This window comes from Pteropus vampyrus, unplaced genomic scaffold (assembly GCF_000151845.1).
Source record: "Pteropus vampyrus isolate Shadow unplaced genomic scaffold, Pvam_2.0 Scaffold226, whole genome shotgun sequence".
Classification (NCBI taxonomy): Eukaryota; Metazoa; Chordata; class Mammalia; order Chiroptera; family Pteropodidae; genus Pteropus; species Pteropus vampyrus.
The window spans coordinates 746,162-757,160 of NW_011889007.1; the positions used below are offsets into that span (position 1 = coordinate 746,162).

Consider the following 10,999-nt stretch of genomic DNA (forward strand, 5'->3'; position numbering starts at 1 on the left):
CGGTCGCCACTGACGGGCAGTCGGGCGTCCCAGCAGGTAAGCAAGCGCGAGCTGGGGGCCCACAGGGGATCGGAGTGGGGGAAGGACCAGCCCCATGAACAGGAGTTTGGGGGGCTTTCAGGGGCTAGGGGTAGACCAGTAGTTTACCTCGTCGAGCCGAGAACCTGCGCGTGAGGGTGGGGCCAAGGGGCAACAGGTCCGCGCGTGGTGGGTCGGGGTGGCGAGGGCAATTTTAAGCGCTTCTCCAAGTCAGGATCTGGCGGGGGGTTCCCTGTCCGACGGGGCGGGCGCGCCTTGGTCTCCTCCGACCCCCATGTGTACGTCTAAAGAGGGGTGGGAGCGGGGGCAGCCTGCAAGAGGACGAGCCCCCGACACCCCTTCTGCCTTGTGGCCCACGAGGGGCCGTGGGGGCACCCGGATCCCGCAGCCCCTGCGCAGGGGGCTGCCGTCGCGGCCCAGCTGCGCGCAGAAGTAAACATCTGTCAGCGGCGCGTTCCGGCCGCGTTCCCTGCGCGCCGCCGCCGCCGCCGCCGCCGCCGGGGACACGGTGTCCTCCGGTAAGGGCCTGGCTCTCTTGGCTCCTGGAGCCGCCTGTTCAGCCACAAGAGGGCGCGAAACCCCTTTTTTTGGGAGGGGGGGTCCCTTAAGGGCAAAAACCGGTTTTGAAGGAGAGGGGGCTGTGCCTCCCTTTCTCACTCTTTAAAAGAGGCATTCTCTCGCTCAGGGTAGTCTCAGATTCTCCCAGGAGATGTGGTTTAGGGGTTAGGAGTCACAGGCCAAGCAAGAGGTCTGCAAACAGTAGGCAGATTGAGGTGGGACTGGAGAGAGAGGCGGCCCCTCCCAGGGGGTGCTGTCACCACTGCCCCCTCCCCAGCAAGCACTAGGATGTATCCTGGTGCCACTGGCCCTGCTCAGCAGGCCTGTGGTTACCTGCAACCCTAGGCTGCCAGCCCAGATCTGAGGAGCAGGGCCAGGGCCCTGGGAGGGGGCTCAGGAGGCCAGACCCCTGGCTTCCCTCACTCCTGCCTGCCCGCCCTGCCCTCTCCCTGCCCAACAGCCTTCTCTCTGTGTTCCATGACACTCTTTGTCTGTCTTCAAGTGCCCCAGGCTGAGGAAGCCCCAATGGGGCGTGACTGGTCTAGGCGGATGTCAGTGGAGGGAAGACTCCCAGCTTTGCCAGCATCTCCCCACCCCCAGCCCACCGCCTTGGGGCCCTTCAGACACCCCTCCCAATCCCAGGACTTCTGAGGTTCGGGGTTCCAAAGCCACTCCTAGGCCTTCTAGCCCACCCCCACTGAGCTGCACAGAGCTAGTTCTGGGGGTGCAAAGAAGAAAAGCAAACATCGCCCCTCTGCAGCTGGGCACACTGTCTGAAATCTCACCACCTGTGCTTGCCCCTCAAATTTCAGGCCTCAGTTTTCAGGGAGGAGCAGAGGATGTAAAGCGTCTAGGGCAGGAGAAGGAACCAAATAGTTTGCAGTGAGGCACAAGGACACAAGAGATTGTTTCAACAAGTGTTTGTTGGACGGTAGTGGTACAGCTGTTTGATGTCAGAGCTCTTGAACCCTGTCCTTCAAGGGGGACAGACTTAGACCCGCGGTGAGCCCAGGGTGAGGAACAAAGGCTCTACCTTAGGGTAGGGCTGTCAAGGAAGACTTCCTGGAGGAGGGGCATTGGAGCTAGGGCTGTGAAAGATGAGTAGGAGTTTTCTAAGTGGGAACAGAGCATTCCAGGTGGTGGAAACTGCACAGGCAAAGATCTGGAGGCATGAAAGACGAGGATGGCTGTTTGTGGCAAATCCAGGGTGCCGGGGTGAGTGGAGGAAGGAGAGCCTGTTCTGAAAGATTGGCGGAGGGAGCAGAGAGGCATTCAAGGGCAGATTCCTGGAGGTGGGGGCTGGAAATACGGAGTAGAGAGGAACGGGTCTTTAGTGCATCTGGCATCCCTGGGCTGGGCCATCTTTGCTGAGGGGCTGTGAGATTCCTCTGCAGATATATCTTTCCTGGTCTCGAAGGGTGGGTCACAGGGACCCGGGCAGGAAGAAGTTAGAGGAGGAGCCCCCCGCTGGCAGCAGGGGCATCTCCCTTTCCAGTTGGGGAAACAAGCCCAGAGGGCACCATTGCTTCCTACATAGCTTCACGTGTTGGAGGCCCAAGGCGGCATTGGAACTTGGGGAGATGGAAAAGGTGACTCAGGTATCCTGTTTCCCAGGAAACCAGTGTTAGGGTTTGAGCTGTGCCTAGGGTCTGTGCCTTGGTTTCCCCTTCTGTCAGATGGTGAGCTCTGCATCATGTCGTCCTGGCTAATCCCGGAGGGTCCGCACCCCTCAGGCCACCCGCTGGGCCCCACGCCAGCTGCTCAGCTGTGCCAGGCCTCCTCAGGCTGCTCCCGTTATTGCACCCCAGGGAGCCCCCTCCCACTCGCCCCAGATGCCTGCGGGGCCAGCCCCAGACCAGCCAGGGTGGTCGCAGTGGGAATTTCACAGCCCACCCACCCACACTCCTCGCCCCAGCCTCCCTGAGTATGCCCTGTGCGGCAGAGACCCACGACCAAGACCACAGCCCCAGGCGCTGGTGGGGATGGAGGTCTGACCTCCCTGACCTCGCAGCCTTGCATAGTCCCTGGCCCCGTTGCTGCGGTCAGTTCCCGCTCCCAGCCTTTGCTTCTGCAGTCCCCTCCACCCAGGATGCTCTCCAGATCTTCACCTGGTCTTAGTTCAAATGCTGCCTCCTCTGAGAAGCACTCCGTGACCACCCAATCTCGAAGCACCCCAAGCCACTATGGCTTCACCTCGTTTTATTTTTGTTTTTACACCGTCAACATCTAAATAACCATATTTATTTATTTACCATCCGTTGCCCTGATTGGACAGCAAGTTGGCAAGGATGGGGCCCAGGGTGGCCTCGGTCGTCCTGAGTTCCCTGCCTGGCTCAGCACACAGCAGGAGCTCAGTAAGCATTTGCTGGTTTAACGTGTTGGGGGCAGAGCCCAGGCTGGCAGTCCGGGCTTTCTGCCATGTGGCTCCTGTATTTACTTGCTAGCTCTGCTCTGCTGTGTGTCTTTGAGGAAACCTGTCACTCCCCTGGAACTCAGTGCCACCTTCCCCCAGACAGCAGGGCCCAGCACCCCCTCCCGTCCCCTCCCCTTCTGCTACCCCTCTTACCCAGAACTCAGCAGTTGTAAGGGCACTGGGAGAACAAGTCTGGAGTCGGACCCGGGTTCAGCCACAGCTCGGCCACTTATCTGAGCAAGTCACTCTGCCTCTCTGAGCCTCCGTTTTCCGGCATGGGAAACGGGGCTAACAACATCTCTTCCAGGGACTGCAGGGAGGAGCCAACACGTGGCGAGCACGAAGCAGGTGCCCGGCACTGGATGAATGGGATGGCCAGCACTGCCGCGTTCAGCTCTCTGTTGTTGCTGGAGAGGCCGTCTGGTGCCGTGGCCATGCAGCGGGGACGGGCTGTTGGAGCTGGGCTTTGAGGCATGAGTAGGAGTTTACCTAACCACTTGTGTTCAAATTTCGGCTTGCCCATTTATGTGCCGTTTGACCCTGGACAAGCTACTTCACTTTCTGGGCCTCAGTATTCCCATCTACAAAATGGGGATAAGACAGCCCACACCTGGCTGCGAGTCGTGAGGCATAAAGTGCTTACACCAGCAGTGTTGTTCACGCGGGTCAGTGTTAGCGCTTGTTCCTTTACTGCTATCACAGCCAACGCAGTCCTCCCCAGAAGTCACTCTGCACGTCCTTCGGCTGCACTTCCGTGAAGACAGACCCAGAGCCCCTGGAGACAAGCTCAGGAGCCAAGACTTGATCCTCAGAGTAGCAGGGAGCCATCGATAGTGCTAGTGGCTGGGCAGCAGGCAATTCTGGGTTGGGGAAGAGGAGGGGAGGCTAGGCCCCCGCCTCTGGCCAGGCCTGGAAGGGTCAGCTGTGGGTGTCTGCGACTGCACCCTGCCATGAGGCCGTCCCACAGGCTGGCCCCTGGCCCCTGGCCCCTGCAGATGCGACATCAGAACCAGCTGTGCTAGCCAGATGTTCCTGGTTTACCCCCAGATGTGTGTCGCCAGCTCGCAGCTGCCCTGGCCTCCCAGTCCCCACCATGGGGTGGGGCCTGGCCCTGGGGCCCTCTGAGGGAGGGGGCACATTTCTGTGGGCTGTGGAATTTGTTTCTTGTCTTGCATAACCATTGAGTCTTGCCTTGAGAGAGACCCAAGTCCCAACTGTCACGAGGCCTCAGTTTCCCTATCAGCGGAACCCCAGGGAACCCCCAGGGGCCATCTAGGGGGAAGGAGACAAGCAGCACTGCCCAGCTGTCAGCCCTGGAGCTATCAGCACTGAGGGGGAAACAGAGGCACAGGCATGCAAGTATGTGTGTCTGAGGGCTGGGCCCAGTGGCTATCATCAGCCGCGTCTGCAGGACTTCATTGAATTAAGTGGCCCTCCAATTGAGGGAGGTTGTTCTGGGCAGTCTGTTGTACAGATGGGGAAACTGAGGCCCATAGGCGGGGAGGAGCGTAGGTCACCCAGCCCAGAAGAGGCAGAGCAGGGATCCGAACTCGGTTGCCTGGAGCCCACGTGTCGCGCCCACAGACACTCACCCTTGAGTATGCGGGCCACCCCCACGTCCGCCCACGTGGCTTCACAGCTTTGCTCGCTCTGCCTGTGGGAGTGACGACAGCCCCACCGTCCACTCAGTCAAGCTCTCCCAGGTCCTCCCTGGCCTTCCCATAATGCTGGGTGGCCCCCTTCAGACACTCTCTGAAGACGAGGAAACCAAGTTACAGGGCCAGGACATGGCCAGGACTGAGGTGGAAAGGGAGTGCACATGGAGGGGACAGCACACAGCACAAGCATGGAGACTGGGGAGCCGCAGCCAGCTCACGCCTTTGTGAACAGAATTGTTGAGATAATCCAGCCCAGCCTGCCCCTCCAGAAACCCCCAGTCCGGAAAAGACAGAGGTGGACATCACACCATGCTTCAGGGCTGGGCGGGAGGGAGGGACCTGCGGCCAGGATGCCAGGATAGGAAGCAGGGAAGGCTTCCTGGAGGAGGGGCTTTAGGAGCTACAGCTTTGAAGGATGAGGTGTTTGCCCAATGGGGACAGGCCCCGATACCAGGCCTCCCCCAGACCAGAGGGATGAGTGGCTGGAGGGTGGGTCCCATCTCGTCCTTCCTCTCCCTGGGAACAAGCACGATGCAGGTGCCTCGCGGAGGCCTGGAGCTTTGCAGAACCGAGGCTGCTAACCCTGGGAACAGGTATGCCTGGCGAGTGTTCCCTGGGAAGCTCTGTGGAAAGGCGGAGCCCCAAGGTGTTGCCTGGGTACCAGGATAATGAGCAGCGTTTCCTGGCACCACAGAGGAGGCTGCCAGAAACACCCACACCCCCTCACAATGACTGTCTGCACCTTGGACGATTGGAAGGGCCTGCCTGGCTGGGTGTCTTCGGGCTGCTCATTGCCACTCTCTGAGCCTCAGTTTCCCCTTCCTCCCCGCCCTAGTCTTGGGGATTCTGTGGCCTCCAGCTAGAGGTGGAGGTCTAGCCTCGACCCCTCTTGCTGCAGCTGAGATCAGTGTGGCCTCCAAGAAGGAAAGGGGTGCCCTTCCCTTGGCAGTGAGGACTCTGGGCTCTGGACACTGTCTGAGGGCGGGGAAGGGCCCACCAGCCAGGCCCTGTCTGGGCAGTGTGGGACGGGTACCAGTGGTCAGTGCGGGTCATTCTGCGTCCTCTGCTTGCACACGCTTCACTGTCAGCCCACTGTGTCAGTGCCACTCAGCGTTTCCCCGGGACTGCAGCCGAGGGCCCAAGAGCACTGGGGGTGCGTTTATGTGTGTGCCCCTGTGCGTGTGAGCCTGTAGCCGGAATGTGGGAGTCGCACTAGTGTGTGAACATGGTCGTGTTCAAGTGTGATCGTATTTGAGTGTAGTATAAAACACCCTAGTGTAGGAGTGTGAAACACAAGAGCATCTACACACAGTAGTGTTCAAGTCTGTCATAACATATGAATGGAAAAATGCCCAAGCGTGTGAGTGCAAAACACTAGTGAGTGTGGTAATGTCCGAGTATGTGGGTGTAAGGTTGAGTGTGATCATGTTTGGGAGTAAGTGTGAGAATTCCAAGTATGTGTGATAGTGTTCAAGTGTGTGAATGTGAGGTTTCCATGTGTGTGAAAATGTCCAAATGAATGACTATGAAAACACTGGGCGCGTAAGTGGTATACGGTGTATGCAAGAACGAGAACGCTGGGTGTGAGTGGCTGTGAGCCCCAGGTGTGCTCTGAGGGAACCCGCCCCCAGGTCGAGGCCTCCGTGATACACACACACCTGGCCCCTCCCCCGTGCCCCCTGCCACACCCGCACCACCCCTCCCGGTCAGGTCCGTGCCAGAGACAAACCAGTTGGGTGACCCCCTTACAGAAAGGCCCATTGTTAACTGACGCTTATCAGTCGGCTTGCTGGGCCCCTCCACCGTCAGCCCCCTACTTCCCTGCCCCCCATCACAGCTCTGGGGGGGTCTGCCACTCCAAGGCCACTGGGGGCTCCTGTGGCCGGGCCATCTCTGGCGTGGTGTCTCGTGCCCCTTTCAGTCTCCTCGTAAGCCTTTAGCAGAGACAGGACCAAGGCCTGGTGCTATGCAGAGGCCTCGTTCCAGCCTAAGAGGGAGACCGAGGCACACTACTCCAAGACTTGGCTGTGGGGCAGGCAGGGTGCTGGGGTCCAGAGGAAGCCATGCCCAGCTGAGTCTTGAGCCTGGGTGGGTTTCCCTGCCCATCTGCCCCTCCCCGGGGCTGAGGCCACCAGAGTTCCAATCTCAGCTTTGTTACCTTGGGCAAGTCACAACACTCTAGGCCTCAGTTTCCCCATCTGTGAAATGGGGATAAGGAATCCTGAGGTTGAAATGACTATGTTGTTCATAAGATGGGATCTGGCATAAAGTCGGCGCTCATTAGGGGTGGGCACCTGACAAATGCAAAGGCTGACCTCTGCTTGCTGCACGACCTTAAGAATGACATAGTCTCACGACCCGCCCCGTCCCCTCCTTGCCCTCCCCTTTGCCCTCTGTTCCCTGTGCACATGAGTGGGCTCCCTGTCCCTTCAACACGCCAGGCCTGGCCCTGCCCAGGGCCTTGGTCATGCTGGGCCCTCAGATCTCCAGGCTGGCCCAGGATATATTCACACCCCCTCATGTCTGGGGGCTTTTTCCTTCCCACCACCAACAGTAACAAAAGCTGTGATATCAACTAGTGGCAAGTCCTAGGGGGTACTCCATGGCATTTGCTCCCAAGCAAGCACAGCCTGTGCGGTATGTGCTGTGTCAGAGCTAAGTGCCCTTGAACAAGCCTCTCCCTATCTGTTTTGTGCCTCGGTTTCCCTAGCTGTAAAATGGAGATAATAGCTTCCCTTGTGGGCTCAGCACTAGGTCTGGCAGACAGCAAGTGCTTAATAAATGCCCAGTGTTACTGTCCGGTGGGTGTAGGTCCTTTGCTGTCACATCCATGGGGCTGGAGAGGCGCTGCGCGTAACCACAGGCAGGGCTCAGCCTATGCAAATGACATGCAAATCACGCAAACCTCAGTCAAACCGCTCTGCCCACCCGCAAGCAGCCTGCACTGCCCGAGGTGCGCGCGTGGGGGCGCCCGGCACCCCGCGGCCCAGTCTTGGCGCTGACCTGCGCCCAGCCTGGCTTTCAGCTCTGCGTGTAAATGTTTACACCGGGCCAGTTGCCAGACCCCGCGCAGGCCGACACCAGGCAGCCGGGTGGGGGAATGTAAACGCGGGCTGCGGGCCTGCTGGGTGGCATGGAGCTGCTAGGTCACGGTTAAGGAGGGGGGTTGGTGCACGTGGGTTGCTAGACACCTACTGTATGCACGAATCACGATGCTCCCGGGCAGTCATGGCATGGCGTGTGTAGTGGGGGATGCTCAGGGCCCGGGGTGGGGGGCAGTCGGGGGAGGCTTTATGGCGGAGGCCCTGTCGGAAGGGAAACTGAAAGGGAAATGGGAATAGGGAGAGAGGAGAGTGTTTGGGGTGGAAGGGCGCGTGTGCAAAGCCCTGGAAGTGAGCTGAGCACCGTTTTGCTTTATCGCTGCCGATGTCTGGTCATCAGTTTATCTGTTTGGAAAGAAAACACAGGCTGAGAGGGGCAGGAAGTCACTCCAAAGGACATCTGTATGTGGGGAACAAAGCCTCAGCCCCATAGTTCCTGCCTCCCAGACTATTCTAAGCACCAGCTCTCCTTGCCACTCTTGTCCCACAGTGCCCCCTGCTGGGAATGCTCTCCTCTTTCATTCTTCCCCTAAAGTCACTGGGCTCCAGCCACCCCAGCCTCCTGGCTGGATTGGCCAAGCTTGGTTCAGCCCCAGTACCTTTGCACGGGCTGTTCTCTATGCTTGAGATGCCACTCTCTTCTGCCTGGTCAACTCCTATCTTTGTTTAAGTCTCAAATTCAATTCTCAACTTTCCTCAACTTTCAGGTAAACACTCTGGGACCTCTAGTTGGGGGCAGTTCCCTGTACTCCTGGCAGAGCGCCCACCCCCTCCTTGGTAGTGTTCGTCACAATCGTGTTCAGTAGTTCCTTGATGAATTATGTCTGTTATTGATCATTAAGCAGAAGTGGTTCAAAATCAGGGGCCCCACTGTGTCCCCAGTGCCTGGCCCTGTGCCCATTTCTTGCCTGACAGACGGAGGCCGTCTGACCACCCCGTGCCCGCAGGCTGAGGATGCAGCGCTGGAAGGCGGCGGCCTTGGCCTCAATGTTCTGCAGCTCCGTGCTCTCCATCTGGATGTGTCGAGAAGGCCTGCTCCTCAGCCATGGCCTTGGACCTGCATTAGCCCCACTGCGCCGGCCACCTCGAACCCTGGATGCCCGGATCGCTCGCCTGGCCCAGTGTAAGCTTTGCCCCAGTCTTGGGTCAGATACCTCTGACACAGGGGCAGCCATACTAGGGGAATTTCAGGCATTGGAGCTGGGCCACAGAGGCTTTTTTTAGATGGGGCGAAGGGAGGGTGCAAATCCCCTCAACGGTCTGGCAGGGAGGGGGGATGGCTCCTGGGAACTGGGGTCTTTCAGCTCAGCTGTCATAAGGAATTAAGCTCTGGCCCTCAGAGACCAGAGGACCAGATGGAGATTAGACTTGGGAACCTGGCCTGGGTGGCCCCTGCAGTGCAGCAGGGTGTGGGGTGAGAGGGAGGCTGGAACCAAAGCCCAGTGACCTACCCGGCTGGACAGAGACCAAGGGATGGGGGAAAGAGAGGGAGACCTAGAAACAGTTAGGGACCTACACATGGGGAAGGAGACAGAGAGAGAGAGAGACACAGAGACAGAGAGACAGGGCGGGAGAGACAGACATGAAAAGGCAGGGAGGCAGAGAAATGGAAATGGCCACCCATGGAGAATGGCCACCTGGCCCAACTCCCCACTCGCCCCTGGCGCCTGCCCTCTGCAGCTTCTGACCTCGTGGGCCTTGACCTCGTGTGTGTGCCCATGTCCACATGTACAGCAAGTGCGAGCAGCAGGGATCCCCATGTGCCATTCCAGTCCACATAACCCTGTCTTGGCTTCGCAATGGAAAAGGGTGGCCTATGGCAGGGCTTCACCTCCACCCCCATGCTTTACCTAGAAGGTGGCAAAGTCCTTCCCAAGACACTGGGTCCCAGAGACCCGGGTAGAGCTTCAAAAGCCAGCAATCCAGGACCTGAAGGCGAAGCACCGATGGTGGTGGATCCACCAAGGAGGCTCTTGGCCCATAGCGGGTGCTGGTCAGTCCTGATCGTGTCCCTGGGCCCAGCGGTACTGATGAACAGGAGTGGCCACCGATTACCAAACGCCTAATGTTCTAGGCCCTGGGATATGAACTGATGGTGGAATTTCAGGCTTAGGAAGGAGAGGCGGGGAGCAGATCTATTCATCTTGCGTCCAGAACTGGTGGACATGGCCGAGCCTACTGGAGGGAGGCAGGGACAGAGACACTAAAAGATCATTTGCTGTTTATCTGAAATTCAAACTTATTTGGGCATCAGTATTTTATCTGGAAACCCCCAGAATAACTCTCTAGATGGACATCTTTGGGGTGGGCACACTAAATGCTAGAATTTTAGGCACCAGAACTGAGCCAGTCAGGAATCCAACCTCCGAGCAGCCATTGCTGGCATTCCCAGCGCTGCCCCTGGGCTACAAGAACTAAGAACAAGTTGTTCAGGTGCCTCCCACTCTGCACCCTCCAAGTCCCAGCTCCAGCTCCAGCTCCTGCCGCAGCCCAGCCCAGCCCAACCCCAGCCCCTTCCCTACCCCATCCCATCCCAGCCCCGGCTGGACTCTGCAAGCACACTGAGGAGACATGGAAACCGAGCCACAGAGCAGGGCCATCACCCACCTGAAGCTGCACAAGACCGACAGTGGCAGATCTCTGCTTTCTGAGACCCTCTGGGGAACAAACACCCCCCACAAGGTGACAGACAGCCCCTCCCCCTCGGGCCTCCCATAAGCTATTTCTTTTGACAGCCAGGTGTGCCAACCTTGACGGCAGGCGGGGCTAAACTCAGGATTTCCTCTCCCAGCTACAAGTGTGACAGCAACTTGTCAGGGGCTGGGAACCCCCTGCCTGCCACTCCAAAGTCTGCACTTCTCTCCTGGGACTGCAGTGAAAAACAGGTCCTCGAATAAAGTCATTTCCTTGAACATAATTTTGTTATAAAGTCGATGGGATGCCTTAAGAACGGAACTCTTATTTATATCGATTAGCCTTTGGTAGAATTGGTTTTGTTACTCGTTGTTTCGCCACAGTCCCAAGAACCTATTGATAGTGTTAAGTGAGGACTTACTGTACCGGGGCAGGGCCAGCCCCTGGGAAATAAACTTAGGCTACCAGGCCCTGGGAGTCTGGGACTGAGGGCACCTCCCGGCAGCTGTGCGAGGAGAGGGCTGGACTTGGGCCAAACCTAGGCACTCGATGGAAGCGGGAAGGATGCTGTCTGGGTTTGTCTCTCTCTCTCTCTC

At 58.4% G+C, this 10,999-nt stretch overlaps 1 long non-coding RNA gene across 1 annotated transcript; it reads left to right on the top strand.

The window, feature by feature from the left end:
* On the top strand, positions 1–10,282 carry LOC111747535. Its single transcript, XR_002783574.1, has 3 exons — positions 1–36; positions 8,685–8,892; positions 9,627–10,282. It is a non-coding gene; the product is annotated as an uncharacterized LOC111747535 (long non-coding RNA).
* Positions 10,283–10,999: the final 717 nt, after the last annotated feature.